This window comes from Meleagris gallopavo, chromosome 13 (assembly GCF_000146605.3).
Source record: "Meleagris gallopavo isolate NT-WF06-2002-E0010 breed Aviagen turkey brand Nicholas breeding stock chromosome 13, Turkey_5.1, whole genome shotgun sequence".
Taxonomy (NCBI): domain Eukaryota; kingdom Metazoa; phylum Chordata; class Aves; order Galliformes; family Phasianidae; genus Meleagris; species Meleagris gallopavo.
This window is the reverse complement of record NC_015023.2, coordinates 14757053-14779414: the sequence shown is the minus strand read 5'-3', so window position 1 is coordinate 14779414 and position 22362 is coordinate 14757053.

The following is a 22362-nucleotide window of genomic DNA, read 5'->3' as shown; positions in this document are numbered from 1 at the left end:
GGGGTTTAGTCATTTGCCTTTCTGCCTTCAGAAGTTTTCATGTAAACAGGGAGAGAGGGTGTCTCTGTGTTTTTATCTTTTAAGGCTTTAAAAACGTCTAAAGTGTATTTTGAGCCAGACAGATAACTTAGCTCCTAAAGACAGAAGAAACAGATCTGTATATTTCATTTACATACAAACAACTTATTGATATTAAAAACAATGTAATTTTAGGGCTGAAATCCTTCTAATTTAAAGGCTGCAGCCACATCTGTACCAAAGGACAGAAGCATGTGGATAGCATATTCCTGTTCAGAGACTATGGATGTGACTGTAGACATGTACATTGGCAGCATGCATATGTCAAAATGGACTTTGGAATACCTCAAAACTTAATGCTCTTAATGAACGTAGGTAGACTGTGCATGCAACACCTGCTTATGCCAGGTTCCTGGGTGTCCAGCAGAGCTCAAACACAACTGGCTGGCGCCTAGAATTATTGAGCAGAGGAACAAATACTCCGTGGAAGGAAGGACACGAAGAACGGACGAATTTAATAAGTAGATTCATAGTTGAAACGGATTGAGTAGTCATTTGTTATTACATTCAAGCCTGAATACCAGTAGAGATTCTACTAAAAACTTTCTATCAGTTCAAATTAATATTTTTAAAGTAATCATGTAGATTGAAGAAGCTTGGTGGGAAAGCATACACATTCCTATACATTGTATTGAACAAACACCTTCAAACAATACTAGAAACCTACCTTCAGTGCATAGCTGTAAAAAAATTCATAGCTATTAATTATGTTTGTAGTTTAAAAAAAAAAAGAAGAAGAAAACCTTGCTAGCAAGATGCCACATCACTTTGAATCATTTCTGGTTCCAAAGACCAAAGAAATTTTTAAAAAGAAAGGCTGTTTAACCATTTCTTCATCATTCCTACACAGTACATATGAAGTAACATTGTTCAGTACTGACCTGAACAAAGCCTATTAAAAAACATAATTACATTACCTGAAAAATGTAATTTAAAATGACCAGATTTTTTCAAGACGCCTCTTTTTTTCTGCAGGTTCCAACTCAGTTTTTGTAGTCAAGAAAAAAATTATCCATATATAAACAGTGCTCGTTTATACTGAAGAATAAACAAGCAGAACCCTATACTTATTTGAGGCGTGTTTCTTAGATACATGTATACATGTTTTGCTAAACAACCTGAAGTATTTAGAAATACAGTTGGTAAATGGCATTATACTGTGCTAACTGTACTAACTAAAATGTAGCCAGTTAACTTCACATGATTGCCTGTATTTATTGCAATGGTTTAGCTTATAGAGGAACAGATGGTTCCCATGTGCTCCCAATCAAATACTCTCAACTGCTTATTTGATCATCTGCACTAGGTTTTTTGATTTATATAATTGAGCCTTAGCATTCTGTACTTCTTAAACGTGACCTGCTTCTTGCAGCTCTTACAACTTGTGGCAATTGCTGTTGGCTGATGGCCAGAGCCTTTTCTGCAGACTTTTGAGTATAGTTAATTCAGTAGTGAGTTAAAAACACACTCTGTGTTACTTAGGACAACACAGTCTAAATTCCATTCTCCCAGTAGATGCAAGTAAATACAATTAATAATTCAACCATTAACCACAAATGAAAGGTTTGCTTAACGTTGTTTTAACACTTTATATTGTTATGACACATACATGAGTGGTTAAGAATAACCTAATGTTTATATAACTTTCTCTTGTCCATTTGTTTAAGAGCCAAGGGTCATTGTAAAATCAGTCTCCTACGCTCCAGATCTTAGATTGTGTAATTGAAGCTACTGAGTTCTTCAACTATTATTCATTGGAAAGAAACAGTACACAATTTTATTTTGAGGTTTAGTTTGCTTCTACCATGGAATTTGGACGTTTTAATAAGGTAATAAAAATTCACTTGCTTAGCAAATGTAAGAAAGTGAGCATGCTACTATTGTCTCATTATTGAATGATATGATTGCATTTTAACTACCTAACATCCCCCTCCCCCTCCCATTTGGCACGTGCATCGTTTGGAGAGTTTTGCTTTAAATAAAAGGGTTAAGCATCAACATAATCTTTAGAGTTAATTTACACATTACAGTCTATCTACTTGGTATGAGGAAAAGAGCATGTGAGGGATAGAGGCCAAGAACAAAAAAAAAATTTGTTTTGAAAACTGAGGCCTGAAGAAGATTATTTTATGACAGATCACCTACTGACTATATAACATCTAAAATCTTTGATACCTAAATCAGACAAATTAATTCCTTAAAACAGAAGACTACTTTTTTTTGTGTATTTTTTCTTAAAAGCAAAACACAAAAAAATGCAGATAAGAGTAGGAAGGACCATTGAGTTTTTCATTGCTTCCATCCTCAAAGGGTTAAAATAGTCTAGAATTTGCCTATGTATGATAGCAGAATTTATTTAGAGAAAAGCAAGGAAAGTTTTTTAAAAAAAAAGGATTTTGAAGTGCTTCCAAATGTAAAAATAAATCTCAATTTTGGCACAGGGGAAAATGGTAGGGTAGGGAAGAAGGATAGGAAAACAGAGATATAAACACATTGAGAAATATTGTATTCAGATGAAAGATGGAGATAATCTAAGTCTCATGTTCTGGATTCAGGTGTTTAGATTGGATGGTAACAGCAGAAGGAGTTTCTGGGAGGGGAAGAGAAACAATAGTAAAAAAGGCAGTACTACCAGTACTGCCAAAAACAACAACACAGTCATAGAGGAGGATAATGATTCCATATGCCAGAAGGATGTGGAGCCAGATTTTCAGAGATACTTCAGTACCTAACAAATGTTACTGAGTGTTAGCTGCAAGACAAGTTGATTGCTCTCATTGATTAAAAAGCAGTAGCTAAGTCTCAGGGACCTTAAGGAGGGACTTTCAGATGACACATTTTTCAGCTGTTTTCCACCTATCTGCATCTACAGCTTTTGGCTATATTCATCTAGTCCTGACCAGGTTTTCCTAAGTATTTCAATATTTCAATTTAGGAATGCCTATTCAGAAAGTATCTTAATAACTCATAAAATATTAAAAACCTCAGATTACACTGGTGGAAATATTCTTGCAAACCTTCATGTTTTGTCTTCTTGGAGTCTCTGCACTGAACTTTATTTGTTTTTATTTTCTGCTAATTAGAAGAAGAAAAGAAAAGGAATAAATACTTAAAACAGTTGGGGTAAAGCATTTGCATAAACATTGTTAGGTTGGAAAAGCAAGTTCCTGCTCCCACTAATTTAGGGAGGGATATTGAATATACTATCTCAAGCTATGGAGTACTGTGCAGCTACTCTCACTCAAACATTTCCTATTTCTGCAAAATAAAAAATAAAAATAAATGAAAAATTCTTGAAGTACTCTGTGATGGTCAAATGGAAAGAAAAACTGTATTCAGTGTATGAGACTGAAGGGAAGTCAATACTGCACTCAACATTTACATACTTCAAAGAAAGGAATTCAAATTTATATTGCTAAGTATGGCAATAGAAATCATGCGAGTTTCCTAGCCACCAAAAGACACAAGTGCACACAGATCTTTATTCTAACAGAAAATAGTCTGGAAATCTAGCTTTAATTGGATTTACAGTTCTAGCCTTCATATCACTTAATATATGTTGTTCTGCTGATGGAAATGCCTGAGCAGGTGAGAGTGCTTTTAATATGATTGATTGCACTTAAAACAGCTGACTTTAACATGTGCAGAACATGCAAGACTGAGATATTCGAGGTTCTTCCTTTGTCAACTGTGATTGCCTACTGGGCACCAGCAGCAGTAACAGTGTAAATATGATGAACTTGGGAGTCCTCAGATGGCAGTGTTTGGAGAGGTTTCCTTTGCCCTGAACACTGTGTCTTCCAAGCTTTTGCATTTCTCTAAAGAAGGCCACTGATTTCTCTCAGTCTTCAAGACATGAGAAGTAGAAAATACTGTGGATAATGTAACTAATTTTCGGTGGTTCCACTTCGATACAGACAGGACCTTCAATCTGTTCCTAAGATGCTTTGGGAAGAACACACACCTCCAATTTTTTGCTTAGGACTAGAAAGATGTACAGGCAACCTTTTCACTAATACTTAAGACAAGGAAGTATTGATATTCCAGCTGATTTTTAAGCACCTCAAAACAAACCACATTAATTCAACAAAGACCAAAATAAGCTGAAGAGCATAGAAGTGAAGTTCAATGAAAGGTGAATTATAGAAAGGCCATTCATTAAAAGTAGAGGGTAAAGAGCATAGCTGCTTGCTGAAGGGGGGCATGTAGATCTTCTGGGTTTTATTCTTCATGATAGTTAAAATACTTTGGCTGTGTAAAAATCTTCTACTAGCTTCTAAAACATGTATATGTTCCAAGCATTTTGCAAGACGAAAACATAATATGATGAAAATAAACACCTTCCTCTTTACCAGAAGGAATTTGTCTATTCAACGTTGCTTAATTTCATAAATGCTTAATCATAATTAAAGTCACTGGATGGATTTTTAAAAGTAGTTAAGATGATTGGCAGCTTCCCTTGCTGTTGACAACACCTAATGATACATTGCAGGATAGAAAGCTACGTTAAGAAATCCAAAAATATCTCTTCTGTACTCACAACCTGAGATAATTCCAAGATTTTCTTTCCATGTTTTGTTGGTACTTACCACTTCAAGAAGGCTGATGGATGTCAAAGACCCTCTAAAGATGTTTTTCAGATCATTTATTCTAAGTTTTCTTGAAAATATTTTTTTCTATTTCTCTTTTTAGAAAATAATAATAATAATCCACTAACCTCTACTCCAGCAAACATAATCTGCCACCTAAATTACTTCACAAATTCGCTGATTTTTATCTGTCATTAATGATGAAACAGAATTACTACCCACAGCATATAAACTCAAGTCTTTGATTACATTAAACTATAGGTACATGGAAAACAGACTTCACTTGTCTGTGCTGCAGGCAGAACATCTACTGGGTTGGTGAAGGGGCCAAAAAGTGCACAGAAAAATGGGGTCATCCTGATATAACAGTTATGTATAGATATGTTTCTTTCAAAATAATGTTTACATAGCTATCGCTCAAAATTGTGAAGACTGAAGTTATTATTTCCAACTCAGGACATTGTTTGTAGCAAGCCCAAAGAAGGACACAGCATCCAGCATCTAAATCTCACAATTGTTTTGGCTTGTGCCAAACAACTGCTTGTGCCTTGATCCTACAGAATTGACTATATATATTTTAAGCAAACAAGAAAAGTTCCCTATGTTCTGCTCCACGTCTTTATTTTTTATTAATGTTAAATAGAGGCTTTTCATTGCATTTAATTATGCATATTTTCTATGATAATCACAGTAACCATAATTAATCCTTAATAATAAAAAAGAGAGTATAAGATTTTGTCTAGATTTCTGAGTCTTATTTTCCTTTTGCTCTATAACATCGCTGTTCAGTTTTCCCTCCTTACAAAGGAAAGGAAAAAATAAATAATTTGCAAAGTTGACTACCAATGTTTGTTATTTCTCCTGGAAGGCTCTCATTAATTCTAATGAGGACTTTGCTTTAAGTTATACATAATTTAGTATTTTTTACTCTGCACAAATATAGCATAGCAACAGAACAAAACAGTTAGTGGATAAAAGTTTTAAGTCTTTTTTTTTTTTTTCTGGATTTTTAAAGAAATGTCTGATTTCTATGAAAGTTGAGTAGCTGAACAGAAACCCACACAGGATCTCAGACATGAAGAATGAAGTCTTCAGCAAAATACCCACATTAATCACTGCCATCCTCAGTAATGTGCCAAAAAAGCCAGATCACATGTACGAAATAACAGTATAATTGATGCCACTGTGTGAAGTTAATTCATGCTGAGCAGTAATAAAAAAAGAAAGCTGATCTCTAATAAAATAGACATAAATATTCCTATTCTTATCAGAACTTTTTAAACTATGCTTAAAGAAGAGTTGCCCCTTGTTCTTAAAATAAACAAAGTATTTTGCTTTTCCTGTAACCTCTGACAGCACAAAGTAGAAAGATTCATTAAATGACTACTTTATGGTTATTTATGAGATGCTAACTAGGTGTATGATGTGCTAATTATTAAGAAAGCACACATTTGGAACATCTCCAGGTGTCTTTCTGAATCTTTTTCCCCAGGTGCAGTTGTTTTTCAATTTCTTTCTGTTTGAATGAACATTACAGAATACACAATTTCTTTACTTTTATTGTTTCAAACTGAAAAAAATTCAGAGGACCTGATCACCAGCCACTCTATCTGGGCACTTCTACACCAAATACGCAAATATTTTTTCAGCAACAAAAAAATGATGTACTATATTTTTGAAATTAAAGCATACAAAATATAAGACTAAGAAGCTGCTAATATCTGAAACAACTGCAAGGGCAGTGAAGAAAATACTTGAAAGTCTCCCATGTGCAAAAGTTTAAAAAAAATCTCCCAAAATTCATCTCTGTCTAGCCTCAGAAAACATTTCATTCCTAATGCAAAGTAGAGAGTCAGGATGAGCTCCTATCGTATGCTGTGTAAGCACTTTGAAAATAATTAGACCAGTGCCTAACTTAATTCTATGCCTCATTTCCTAGGTTGCCCAAACTGGTATGCTGTAAAACAACTGAAGAGCAGAACTGGGGTTTGGGGTTCATGGTTCTGTGCTGTGCTCTGGATGCACACAGAGTATCAGGGGCACAGCATGCACTACAGCAAGAAAGAGGAGCCCAAAGGACTAAATCTTAGTCTGAAGTTAAATGACTTGGCAGGTCTTACTACACTAGGACACACAATTTGAGTAGATCAATACACATACCATTTCATGGACTATTTGACAATCTGACAATATGACTGTATCAAGGTGAAATGAAATTATTTTAAAAGGATTCATTTACGTGGACATCACTGCCACTGATTACACTGATGTGGACATGCCTGAAAAGATGTTTAAGTAGCAGCAGAATTCAGAATTAATCAATTTTGACACATGTTCAAATGAAAAATACATAGATTCATAAAACAAAACTGGGAAAATAAAGAGAAAGAATCATCAGGCACTGATATTATCTATGTAGCCCAGTATAAAACCTTCACTATCTCAGCCCCAGCTTTCCATTGGATTTTATTAAGAGGATTTTCACATTACATTGGATGTTTACACACAGCATGACCATATTTATCTGCTTCAAACAAGAACCAACAAAAAAACACGTTTTGAGTTATGGTAAACTGAAGAATGGAAAAGAAAGATAATTTTCTGACAACAAATTAGAAATTAAAACAACAATAACAACAGGTAGCTTCTGTGCCAACACACATATAGATAAGGCATAAAATATTCTGTGTGTTCCCAATAATAACTTTTGGATGAATAGCAATATCTCTTGGCTTAGTGGGAAACATTGGTGGTAGGGGATGGTGGGACTGGATGATCTTGGAGGTCTTTTTCTATCTTGGATTTCCTAATATAAGAAATATTTTTACATTTTATGTAGCCTCAGCATAGAGTTTTACTCAGATGGACATTATTTTCCCTTCCCTTTCCTGCCTGTAGTAAGCTCTTCAACCAACTTTGCTGAACCTATCTCCACCAAAATTTCACAAACCATTTAAGATCACTACAGCTACCCAGACTGCTCTCATCTTATCTGTCATTTAACATTCCACTTCCGATATAGAAATCCAGACTCTTTCTTACAGAATCATTTTAGCCAGAATTAGACAACTGAATCATTTCAGTTCTTTTTCAAATGAAGCATAGACAAAGTCAGTCTAGATTTGTATCCAAACAATGGCTCCAGTATTTGCATGGCTCATCCAAAGCCCGGTTCCAGTCTCCCAAAACCTCAAACAGACAGTCACTTTGCAAGATTCACTTAGATCCATGGCTAGTCCTAAACAGGCTTGAAAAGAATTCTTTTAAATCTTGCAAAGGCAGCTTAAGTAACTAAGATGTAGGCATTATGCTTTTATAAAGTCTAATTTGTATATTGGAATAAGTATATTGGTATATTGGAAAAATCTAATAAGGAAATTGATTTTATTTTACTTAACATAAGTATAACAATATTTCTAAATGTTTGCTTTGTTACTTCAGATTTTCTTTCTTAAAGTTAATAAGATTGGCAACAATCTATACAAGAGTAAAAAAAAGTTCAAATTTTACAAAACAAACTAGGAATTGAGATGATTGAGCAAAACTAGCCCTAACATACTTCTGAATTCTTTGCTTCTAAAATAATTAGAAAGAGGCCAAGGTGGGTAAGAATAACCAGAATCTAGATACAGGATCATTTCAGATCAGTATAACAGAAAAGGCTTTAAGGTAACGTTAAGTCTTATTACAGTGTCTCATTCTACTGGGAATTTTCATTAATATGAAAAATAAAAAGGCACATTACTATGACAGTGATACGGTGGGAGCAATTTTATTGAAGTAGAAAGCTAAGAATGATAATATGCAATAATTATTTTATTGATGCATAGGAAATGAATTATTCATACTTAGAAAGTATGTGGATAATTCTAATTACCTGCTTTTAAAGTATATGAGAGCCACAGAAAATACATTAACAACTTTGATTGAACACCTGCTATCCTGTGGAAGATAACAAGTACCAGGTTCCAAACTTTTCTGACTCTGAAGTCAATGGCATTAGGCTTTCCAAGTGTGTGCTACTAAAAGATTATGGAGAATTTTGTTCTCCCTGTGTAGTGATGACATGACAATTTTTGACATAACGAGAAAAACAGTAATGGCTTAATTTCATGCCTCGTTTCATATTTTTAGTTCTATATGTTCTGTATTTTATTTTTTTTTCTAATGTGAAGTGTGCAATAATGAATACTGTGTTTCACGATAAACTTACTGTTTAAATTCTCAAATATTCGTATGTCTTAATGCAGACTTTAGTGATATATAATTTTGTATCTCTTGACATGAAATCATCTCGCTAATTGTTTGGTGTATCTGGTCTTCTGTAGTGCAGTTTTTGGTATATGAATAAGCTAATTTAAAACTTCTAAATTCCTGAAGATCAAATTCTGTCATTTCATAATAGTCATCACCCTTGGACTAACAAAAATTCAGTACTTCTGCTATCATTTGCTCAACAAGAATGTAAGCAAAACAGGGAAGAGAGTAACTTCAGTAAGATAAAACAATTAACTTCCTCACATCAGCTGACATTCCAAGAGTGGTTCACAACATTAATCCCGCTAAATTCATAGAATCATCATAGAATCGCCAGGGTTGACAAAGACATCAAAGATCATCTAGTTTCAATCCCCCTGCCATGGGCATGGTCGCCAACCACTATAATTACTTCTAAATTACCTATTTTGTTTCTAAAACAGAAACAAAGCTCAGAGGCTATTGACTACACTCCACAGAACAATGAAATCTAAGCAATCAGGTGAATGACAAGAAATTTCAGCTGCCCTTTCTGTCCTATTTCATCGGACAAACTGTGGTTTGTGCAACAGTCTAAGAATGATCTATTACTTAATAATTAATCTGGACACAGACTGCAGTAGATTCAGCATTTACCTGTTGTTTTAGAGTTTTTAAAGTTGATATGATCCCATATGATTCTGTGATTTTTAAAGATTCCTTTGTTATACATTCTGCTGAACTACAACAAATACTGCAGAAGAAGACATACAATCTTCCTAAACATCCTATTAGGAAATCATTTGTTTCCTGGATATTTTGTACCTTCCATTGTGGGGCTCCACATTGTTGACCATACTTACTTCTAAATGCACTAATCTTGTGCTAAGTCAGGCTATGCAATTGTTATTGTTCATACAGTGTGTTCAGTCCCTGCTAAACCAAATGAATTTAGTCTTACAAGCAGTCATTCCATTGTTAGCTTTATATTGTCTGACTAAATGTTGACTTTGCTTGTAAAACTCCTTGTAAATGTGCTTGCTAAGGCACACATAATAGCTCAAAATAAAGGAAATGTCAAGAGAAACTAAAGTGTTGGAACTGAAGGTCAGCTAATCTTTTCCTGTGTAAATTTGTTAGGCTCGTTAATTATTTACCTTTTCTCATTTACTTCTATATTTAATCGAGCAGATGCATCAGAATTATGAAAGAAGAGTAAATACATCACAATCAAATTAATACAGATTTAACAACATCAGAAGGTTTGTTGTAGGAATTACTGAAACCAATATGGTGGTGTCTGCAACTGCCAGTGACATTCCAGAAACAAATCATTAGGCCTCTGTTACTTGGCTATGACAACACAAATACATAGCAGTAGACAAAGAGACAGAGAGATGTTTCCATGCTCTCATACTTAGGTCAGTGCATTCTATGCAGTCTGTAAGTTCTGTTAGTACAGAGCTGGCTGAAAGACTGCGGAGCTGATTTGTTCATTCTGCACATTAGTGTTTAGGGGTTAAAAGACAAAAGAGCAATATATTTACTACTGATAACCAGCATTTATAACAAACATGTAAAAGAAAGTTGTTTCTTTTAATTGAGTAAAAGATGATGAAAAAGCATGTCTTCCCACACCAGAGCCTTAAATTACTAATGGTTAAGTCAGCTGATTAATATATGTTGCACATTTTATAATATTCACTGTCTTGCATGGCCAAAATCCCTACCAAACATGCACAGAGCATAGTATGTTAAGAGAGAGGGAAATTAATTGCTTTGCTGAAAAAAATTAGACTTCTCTTTTGATCATTGTCTAAAATATATGCAGAACCAAGTGGGGCAGATACAGGGAACTATGCCTGTACCAGTAAAAGGGTTACGATTCTTGATTTATTTCTTGGAAGTTAAAGGAAATTAAATTTTAGAAAGTATAGAGCTTAGATATGACAATTAATCTACGGCACTGAATTGCACCAAGGTGTAACTCACTGAAAATTAAATTAAAATAGCACATAGCATCAGAGAATAAATTTCATACCCTACTCCAGTACTTCTTTTTCACTGGCTCTTGGCTGCAAACTCTAAATACACTGTTATCTTCCATAGAATTCAGTCCAGTTCATCTAAAAATATAAACATTTATTCACTTATACGCCTCAGAATCAAACAAGCTTAAAAATGTAAAAATGTATGAACATTACAGAGGAAGCAGCACATCTTGAAATGACTGATCAAAGCAACAGGAAAAAAAGTACAGCCTACCCTGGAATTCATATTCAAATACTTTGTTTTGCTTTCCTTTAAAAATGATGCCATGCAAGATGTAAGCTGCAGTGAATAGTTCTTGCTGGTTCCATCTAAGTCATCCACATTTTGTTTCAGATCTATTTATTTGTTATTAAAAATGGTGACTTAATTTTAAACCTTTTACAGCTGAAGTGAGAACAGAAATGTTTGTCAGTAGTAGCTAAGGTATAGCTTTCCAGGGAAATAACAAGCTAGATCACTTTCTGCCTGAGAATTAAAAATAATGTTAGAGCCGAGCTGTAACCGGTGAGAAAATATAAAGCAATTTCATATGTCAAAGTTCAAATGGCAAAGACATCCTTAGTAAGGAAAATAAACTACTTTCATTTTTCTGAAGAGTTAGCTGATCTATATGAGTGGGCCTGGGCTGCTAGTTACATAAACAATGAACACTTATTCTTTTAAGACATGCTGAGTATTGGCAGATTGATCATCTAAGGTTTAATTTGTTATTATTTTCCAGAATTATACCAATACAACCTCTAAATGCAATTAAATCGTTCAACTCTTCCTGGAACATTCTAAAAATGACAAGAATTTTCTCTTGGGGAAAGAATTATTCCTTAAATTGTAAAATAATTCCTTCTCAGATTAAACTCTGGAAAGAAACACAAATGAAACAGTAAAATGCAACATGTACTTTTCAACAAAGGTGAATTAAAAGAGCAATATTATTAATTTGTTTCTACTTAAGATACTTTAGGTTTTAAATAGAGTTCAAAGACGGTAGAAGATAACAATGCCAACAAACAGATAAAAAGAACAATGCCAACAAGCTGATACTCTTCCCATTGAAGTTGATATGAAACTTTCCACCATGTGGCGACTACGCACACAAAAGGAAAAAAGAAATAAAGGCCAGAGTGAGCTATTCATTGACATTATTGTCAGTTTTCAAGAGTCTGGGGTTTGATATCAGCTTTGTTATTTCATGCCCCCAAAATTGCTTCATTATTAGCTAGCAGATTTATCTTTCAGCTTGCATCTGACAGTTTTCCATATTCTCAGGGGAGATATTTATCTCTCCTATAATAATTCCTAATAATTACTATTTTAATTGAAAAAACAACACATTCTTACCATTAAGAAAACCCTGGTTATCAGAAGATAAATGCATGTTTCTAATACATTATATATTATTGACCAAATTCACTCTTACCCTTTGCATAAGCCTGAAGATAATATACAACCTTATCCCTTTTAATGCACCATATTCAATTAATATATTTTAGTAAAAAACCTTTCTCTGCATGAAATTTGTATAAATTTCTTCACACATCTCACAGGTCTGTGGCATTCTTCCATATGTATCACAATTTTTTGAATGACATAAATATCTAACTTATGTCTAAGCCACTAAGTCATCTTTGTACAAATTACATGCGTACAAACATATTTACACATGGTAGATGAGCTTCAGGAGGTATTAAAAAAGAGTCACAGCAAAATGCAGATTAAGTTCTTTTTTTTTAAAAAAAAAGAAGTCATTTTAAGATAAAGTTATTTTTTTCTGAAGCTTCATATTTTTGTTAAAGGTAGCAAAGAGAATAGATAAAGGAAACAGCAAGGAAGCATCTAATACAGTCTGGACAACCACTGAGAATGAGCAAAGTCTATAGAGACCTTTTTAGTTAGTTAATCAAAATGGAATTTGAACTACAGTCAAGAACTGCTCTATTTGGGGACAAGAATTTCATGTATGTCCTAGAAACAACAGCAGTATAACAAAACCAGAAAACCCTAAGCATCACAAAGGAAACAAAAGGCAGAATCCTGACTCATATATAATTAAAGAAAAAATATTCTATGCATTGTCACTGTTACTTTGAATGTAAGGTATACAAATAACACATATGGATGGTAACACCACTTTTCCCTCCTGTACTCTCATGCATATAGAATCTCCAAAATACAGGGAAATTAAAATTTTACTCAAGAAAAATACCATTCTTAATAAGCTCCAGCATTTTTTTATGTATGTTTTAATTATATATGTCTATGTAATACAGACATGTAAATGAATATCAAAAATCAGAAAGTGGAATAACGTTTTTCAAAATTAGACTTTTTTTCACTCTGAAGAATGTATGTTTCTTTCATTTTTGAGAATTAACTAAATTTTACAGAAGCAGATTTAGAACCCGTTTTGGAATTCCATTCCTGGACAAGGTTTTTTTGTTGGTTTTTTTTTTTTCTCCATATTTGCATGTCTTGTTAAAAGCATTACCTACTACTGCTTTCAGAAAACTTTCCAAATAGGTAATATTATTGAACATATAGGAGGTAAAAACGTGAATTAGTTTAAATGAGTTGAAAATTATTTATGCACAATGAAGAGGCTCTCTAAATCCCACTTTCAAGATCCCTGTCAGGACAGCTTTTGAACAAACAAGTGCACGATGACTACACTCACTGGTTTTCAAAATATGAGTTAATATGAAACCACAAATAGACAATTTAATTCCATATACCTTTATGCTTTTCCTGTACAATACATGCCTTAAGTTGAGCTGCCAATTTCAGTTATTAATATATTGTTTTATATTACATCATTCCAAAGACTACCAGCTTTTAGACAGGGACTAGGAGAAAACAGATGTTTTAATCCAAGAAACAGCAAGAATTTGTCTCAGTAACTGTTGGAACTGTTCCATGTTGTCATCAACCCCTGTCATGCCAGTGCAACACTTCTTCCCTCCCTATCTCTTCCCTGTGACTCCCAAACCGCACACACACCAACAGCACAGATAATTCCCACACAATAGGCATCTAACAATTCACACACTGTTAAGCCCATCCACTGTGCACAAAACACTCCAGCAACACGTGAGGATAAGTGGGACAGCTTACCAGCCAAAAGAAGATTAAAGACACCCTGGTAGATTGGAACAGTGAAAAAATAAATAAATGAGGACAAGTAGGAAGGAAATCCCATTTTTCCCCAAGCTGTTTCTGACACTGTCACCCAAATTACTGGGGTCAGGGATACATGCAATTTTCAAAAGTCCCTACAGTTCAGTTCCTCTGACATTTTTAGCCAGACTTCAGGCAAATATGAATATTTCCAATCAGCTGTGAACTCACAGCCTTACTATTGCTGTTACAAAGCGCCTCAATTTTTGGTATGGGTTCCTATGAATAAGGTAATAAGCTATCTTCTTCTTTCAGAACCTCAATTTTCAGAGGTGTATGTGATGTATTTTTAAAAATATATATTTGTATTCAAGAATAACCAAGCTATTTATTTGTACTCCTATTTGCTATATAAATCCTTAGTCACACTGAAAGAAAAATATATAGCTCTTGCAAGCAATGCCATCAGAAAATGTCTTCTCATAATTATGATAGATTATTTTGTTTAAAAGATGATACTGAGAATTATTATTAGGCTAGTGGATCAGTGTCTAGCAATAACTCATTTCTTTCAGTACCAATTATAACTGAAATTGAAGAAGCATGGAACTCTTTTTTTAATTATTATTTTGTTTACTCCTCATGAATATATATTTATCAAGCTTATATTTTGTATGCAGATAGTTTTTATTTGTGATACTATTGTAGTATCAATATTCCATTAATAAAGTAAAGAAATGGTCATTTGCATTGAGTACCTTTTAACGTATTTTCTGAGATAACAGCATTTCATTATTGAAAATCATTAATATCCATCTTAAATCAGTAGACAGCTTATCAATTTTCCCACTGGATTTCATTCATTTCTAATAATTCTCAACTAAATCTCAGTTAAGTCTGATTTTTTCCCCGTTAATTTAATTACTTCTGATCTCTATCAATACAATTTGTTACTTCCAATTATGTTCAATAAACGTTCAATAAAATCATTTTACTTCTAACTCATTTCCTTAAATTTGTTTCCTTTGAACTCATTCAATGGCTTTAAAACCAGTGGCACCCAACACTACAGGCACAATGTCTGAAAGATTTTTCACTTGAAGCATTATGGAGTTCAGCTCAGAGAAAGTCATACAAGGTACATATTTTGGCAGAAACTAATAAAATAAAAGGTTTGTATTAATTTTTCTAAGTTTCCAGTTACCTCCAGAATTTGATATTGAGTACTGATTAAGCAGTGAAACCTCTCAGCTTTTTGACCCATCAGTGTCAATTTCTCACACTGGCCCTATGATGTACTATTCTAAAACATTCTCTTCTGATATGAAAGTCTTTGCAAGGACATGTTGTAAGACTCTGCTTTCAGAGATTCATGTCAGGAATGAACCAGGACCAGTGGCTGAATGAAGTGAAAACAGACAACTATTTTTGGATTAAGTAAACATTATTCTCCTCCATCTCTGGTTCTATGATGAAGTAAAACACTTCACGTACACCACTCTGGTGGCAGCCACCTGTCAACAACTGTCACAGCCTGGTGGATGTACAAGCCCCAGCTATCAGGCTGCAGCATGCAGAACAGAGAAATGGAGAGCTAGATGTAGGTCAGAATAAGAAGAACAGAGAGGAAACACGTGCTACCAGGGAAGTGCTGCTGTTCTAATATAACAAAATTAACAGCAAATGACTTCCTGATAACTTTTAATTTGGAGCAAGGCACTATGGTTTTCCAAGCCCAGTTCCAGCGTTATTCCCTCATCAGTTAGATCTTTCTAAAGCATGAGAGAGAATTTAAAGATGCTTGATGATGATGACCAGCTCAGTTCTTCCAAAGTCATGTTTCACAGCTCACCCTTCCACTCTATCTTTACATATTGAATATAGAGGCCAAAGCCTTTTAAAGACAGAAGCTGACAACTGTTCAGTCTGCTTTCTCTTAACTCCAGAACCTGTGCAAATCCCTCCAACCAAGACCATTGCCTTCCACGCCTCAGCAATGGTCTGCTACTCAGCTAGGTGCCCACCTCACCAAGGCAAAGCACAAAAGCACATTCTACAGAGGGAGGGGGGCACTTCCTTCCCTATACATCAGCCACATTTCAACTTGAGTCAAAACATCAATATTCCCATCTCCCTTATCTGCTTTCACCAAGCAATGAATCTTACTACTAAATCTGGCTGAATGCCACAAAAGCCATGTCAGAAAAGATACATTTCCTATTAAATATAACAGTCCAGATGAAGGAAATTTATCTCCTTCAAATAACTGTGGAACACACATACACACACCTCCAGAAAACATTGGAAGTCAAGGTCCATAAATATATTTTTCTTTAAGGAAATACACTTAGTGTACCCATTTTCCTGCACCAACCTCCCTCTCCCACCCTCTCTACTACCAGTGTACTTCTGTTAAACTTCTGGAGGGAAAAAAAAAAAAAGCATTTCACACTTTTTACAGAAATATAACAAACACTGAAAAAAGCTTAGCTTTCTATTACAGAACAATAACAGAAAAATAAATACACTAAACTTCTAGAAAAAGGTCTTCATTCTAAAAGAAAATGTGCATGTTTTAAGGCCATTTCTGTATTAATCCTAGTGTTTCCCCTCATTAAAGAGAGCACAGTAAGCACTCTCAATGCTTAGAGCTGCTGATAATTAGGCCATGAGGGATTGTTTCCATAGTGGGTTGGATCAGAACCGGAGTGCCTTAAGGCCAAACTCCATCTTGCTGAATGTAGGCAGCTGAAACAAAGCGTGGCTGGTTTGTTTTCTTAAAACAATTTTTAAGGTTTTCTTTGTTTAACATGAGATCTGGTTTGTTTGTTGTTTTTTTTTTTTTCAAGTCTCTTTGTAACTTAATACAGAATAACTTGACAAAACATTCAGAACCTGAAGGGGGAAAAAAAAGAAAAATGGAAGTGTAAGCACCAAAGGACTTTGTTTTCTTTCCTCTTCAAATTTTCCTCAGTTAAGTATTTATAAAAGAGGGAAATGAAAACAACAGCACCAAATAACATCCCACAACTGGACAGAAAATATTCCTGAGAATTTTAAAATATTTTTATATAGTGTTCAGCTTATTTCTTCACTACATGTTTCAACAGAACCTTCTCTATTTATGAGAATTTTTTTTACTTAGCTAAATGTTAATAAAATATATTCAGATTTCTGAGAACTAGCCTGAAAGTTTTTTTATTAGGCCATTCTGTTCTGTTAATGTAGACTCAAGTCAAACAACTTCTTCAGTGACTCAGGAGTAATAAATTGTAATTTCAAAAACATTTCTGTATTTTAAGCTTCCGAAAGGTAAAGAAGGGATCTACTAACCAGAAATCCCACACGGTAATCACTAATCTGCAGAAGCAGTTTCTTGAATGTCAAATTATGGTTACAAAAAATAAAACATGAAAAAAAAATATCAAGAGATAATGACAGGATAAATCACAATTTAACATATAAAAGAGATATCAAAAAAGTACAAAGGATCCATTCTGTATGTATGAAATAGCCATTATGAGTATCTCTAATGAGAAATGAGAGTGAAGCATAATTGTCTTTAGGCAAAAATTTTTCAACTGCTTATCATTTTATATATATATATATATATTTAAACTCCATTGCTTCACAGGAACCTTATTAGGAACTACTTGAATGGCTGCAGAGGTTAAAATGCAGTTTTACTGCAGTTATACTGCCTGTAACAGGCACACAGAGAACAGCTCAGTGTTTTCGTCAGCTATAACACACTGAGTTTAATTGAGGACTTCAAAATTCAATCTTTATTCTTGGTCTCCCTCTTCTTCATTGTCCAAACCTCATAATGATAACACAGTAATTACTTCCCCGCTATCCCCACTGCAACATACTTCAGATTTTGTCAGCAGTTCCACTTAATGTTATATTCTTCCTTCATGCTTTACTTCGAGATTTTTAAGTAGTTTGAAAATGTGTTACCAATAGAATATTGGTATACTTTTGTATAAATGTGTCTATTTCTGAATGCTTATGATTAATAAGATAATATTCTATGCAACTAGAGAAAAATGCATGTTGTAATTAAAACAATGATTATTTAGGACTTACATCTGTTATACCTAAACTGAATTTCCTAGTATCTCTGTATCTGCATATTAGAAAATAATTACATAATTTTTTTTGTCACATGAATTCTGTGACCATATTATTTATCTATTTTAGAACCTTAGTGAAAGGAACTTTATAATCAGTTTTTAAACTGCTTTCATTTTTCCAGATACTGTTAGCTCAAAAATAAATACTGAAAAATCACAGCTGAATTTTAGCAGATATGCAAAGAAAGGGGTAAAGCCAAGGAAAACCACTGCTGTTAATCATACATCATTCTACCTTCCCAACAGTAAGTAACAGTGTAAGTAACTCAAGTCTCTTCAGAATACTTCTCAAGGTGTACAAAAAGCTGTAGGTTTACATATGCCCAAAATTTAAGGCAGGGGGTAGAATCACAAGTCTGATAACGCCAGAAGTCATCTTTGTGCCTGATAGCAATTCAAATATTTTCCATTACCACAAAAAATGAATTCATATTGATCTACATCCTCTCTAGAGCATCTTTGCAAAAGTGATATATATGTATAAATGAGGCACTGTTCACTTCAGTACCATAACGATTGGTTTCAAGTGAAAAATGAGGACAGCAACTCATTATACAGTTCACATGGGGCAACGTCTTTGTTTCCTTTTATAATTTTTTTTTTTCTCCTAGAGTAAATATTCTTATTTGAGTCTTCTCTCCAAAAATGCCTTTGCTAAACTACAGTATGAGACAGCCTTGTTACATCCAAACATATGGCTAAAAAAATGGTAAATACCTGAGAAGTAAAGGGAGGGAGGCATTGAACATGGCATACATCACTGGAATATGATCTATTATCATTTCTTCTTTTTCTATGATCACTGTAACATGTGCTTCAAAACCACTGATGAGAGTAGCTAAATGACCTCAGTGAAGTAATTAAATAGGATTTTGCTACTAAAAGCAAAACAAAACTCAGGTGCAGAGACAAGTACCCCAGCATTTTCTGGCAAGCTCTTCCATGTACATCCTGGAGCACACACCTGGGCTTTCTCACAACGTGCCTTCACCAAAAGCCACAGCAGATGCACAAGGAGCTTGAACTTAACTAGCTCAGGTGCCAGACAGAAGCTTAAGTTTATGGACCTACTAAGTTAACTTGCTTTAGGCATTTGTGTTACTATCCCTAAACATGACAAGAAATTTCAAATATGTTTGCTCCACACATTCTTATACAGATAGGAAACATCCATTGTTGACTTTAAAGTCATTTTCCTACTTCTAAAATTTGTAAGTTTGCCGTATCTCTGCAGCTATTCAATGCCTCACCAGGCAGACCTAGCTATATCTGCCTTCCCTAACATCACAAGGTCTCTTCCTGCATCAAGGAGAAGCAGCTGGGATTGCTGATGCAATCTCTACAAAGCAAAGAAGTGGGAGAGAAGGGCAAAGCATTTGGGGCTGTTCCTGCATTGGTGCCTGGTCTGACAGAAGCAGTACTCAGAGCTGCTGCTGCCTGAGTTTTGCTACACCTATGACACAACTCTTGGAGGAGAACAGGAGTATCCCATCAATATTTTTCCTTCTGGGCTCCTCTTAGGAACTAAAGAGGTTCTGTAATCCTTAAAAAGACTCTGTTTTACATACTCTGGCTTATTCACTACTCAAGATCAGCAAAATACAGCTGCAACAAATAAAAGGATATTTATATCTACTTTGTGTAGAAAGATATTTCTCAGGTTTATTTCTCAGCAGAGAATTTCTTGAATGTCCAGTCCTAAAGTAACTGCATGTCTGAAGGATCCAATAATTTCAAAAGAAACTAGACACAAAGGACATCCAGATGAGCTGCAGTATTACCAGAGATTTGGTACTCACATGTTTGTGGAAACCCAATAAAACACAACATTTAATCCAACCAATTGCAGAAACCCACTGCTAACAGCATGATAAGCTCACATCGAGACAGGCACTACTGTAGTTTAAATATGCTGTAACTCCTGTAGATTTTTAAAACAAAGTCGAATAATTTATGAGGAGCATAGGAGGAGTTAAGCAAGGTGAAGGAAAATCTCAGCAAAGAGGTTCAGGAAGAAAAGCTACAAAAAATGTAGCTGTGTAATCAGTAAAATGTTTCATTTGCCTTGAGTGTTTGGGTTTCTTTTCAATCATAAGCACCAAAGTCGAAGTGAAACTCTGATCACCTCGCTGAAGTTTACCAATCAGGATTCCACGCCAATGTGTAATGAAGCAGAACTACACGATGTGGCAAAATAGGATGTGACAGGTAAATTTTACAGGAGAAACCACTAATTTGGAATGAGTAATTGCTACAATTCAAAAAGCTCCATTATTTATATACTGAATTTTCAAAGCTGGATTTGTGGCATATTTTTAACTGGATTAAGTGTCAACTTCAACTGAGAATTAGCATTTTAAAAAAATATTTCTCATCAACAGAGTACTATTTATCACCTGGCAGGTAATAATTTCTTATTCCTGCGTTTAGTACTGCTGAATATTTTCTCTCAAATAATACACTCAATCAAAAGAACACAACATTTTATGCTAATGTAATCTTTGTACAGCTTTAGCTAAAATCTCAAGTACTGATAATTACAAGAAAATCCTGTGATGGGATTCCAGAAAACTGGCATTTTATTTCTTTATCTTTAGGGGGGACAAAATTTGATCCTCAGAAAATTCACGAAGAGCATTCAGCAGCACAAACTGCAGGTATTATCTGCATATCTTGTGTTACTAGCTTAGGTATTGGATATCTCTGCAAGTTGGCAATCACTGCAAAGCCTCTGAAGACCTTCACCATCTACAGACAACTTCATATCTATGTACACTACTTTGAGAGGCCAAAACTTCAACATTCCATTTTGTCAGTTTGTTAGTTAAGACAACTCCAGGTCCTGTATAGAACAGCACTCTTGTACAGTCTGACAGTAGCAGATTTTAGTATCACCAAAATTACTCTGCAGAAGTTAGCAAAGTGGGCACCACCACCATGCTTCCTTAGGCTGGAGAATTTGAACAACATGGAGGCATTTATTAAAAAAAAAAATAACTCATGTAGCATAAAACATGATAGTAATTTTAAATACAAGAACATAAGATGAAGAGTGGCAGGGAAGACTGCAAATATATATAGCACAATTCTTCACTATCCCAGTTGAACTTTCTGAACCAGTGTTCTTCAGTATGCAGCAAGTACTTTGACAGACAACCTTCACACACAAACTATGAAAGATAGACATTTCTCCCAGAATAATGTCAAATCACATCTGATATCACTAACAATGAGCACATCATCTCACTAGGAATAGAAAACATTGGGAAAATTATAATTGTCTATTTTTACACAAAGCATGTATCTATGTTCACAAGATGTAACAAAAATTAGGTCTTCCTCTTGACAATACTTTTGGAGTTAAGCAATGGCAATGCTAATTTTACAGTTAAGAAATCTGATGTTTGAAAGGGGAGTCTCCTTAACAAAAACTCTCTATCATAGACAGGATTGTTTTTGTTTGCAGCACAATGCATTGCACATCTGTTACAAATCAAGTCTGCACATCGACTCAACTGAATTCCAAGTAGACAGAATTGTATTTAAAACTTCAGTTAAAAATTTTCTAACTAGGAAATGAAAACTTTGATTTTTTTTATTCATGTGTCCATTCCTTAAAAAAAATCACAATAAATTAATAGCAATTAATACTTAAGTCCTTAAATACCACCCAGTCTAGCTCCCCTGCCATGCACAGAATCACAGAACTGTAGTAGTTGGAAAGAATCTCTAGAGATCACAGAGACATCTTTCACTACAGGTTGCTTGAAGGCAGTCTGTTCCACCAGCTCATTAACCACATTGTAAAGAAATTCTTGTCTGTAGTTGCCAAAATGAACAAATATTTATATCCAAGATAAGGCATAAAACCTAAGTTATTTTACACTTTAACTGTCACTGATTTATGAAGATGTTACAGGCAGCATTAGAACAGATACTTCTTTGTTCATCTCTCCAAAATCATTCTTCTTACTGCTAAGTTATTTTCTTTTACTAAACTTATGTTAATAACTTAAAATTGGAGGTGGAAGGAAAGAGAGATTTAACTTCCTAAGATAGATTTACTGATCAAATCATCCAGTTGCTAAAATGCTGTTTCTGAAAGGATAACTGTAGCAAAAAAACTGATGTGCATGTCTGTTTTGACCACTAATAACAGA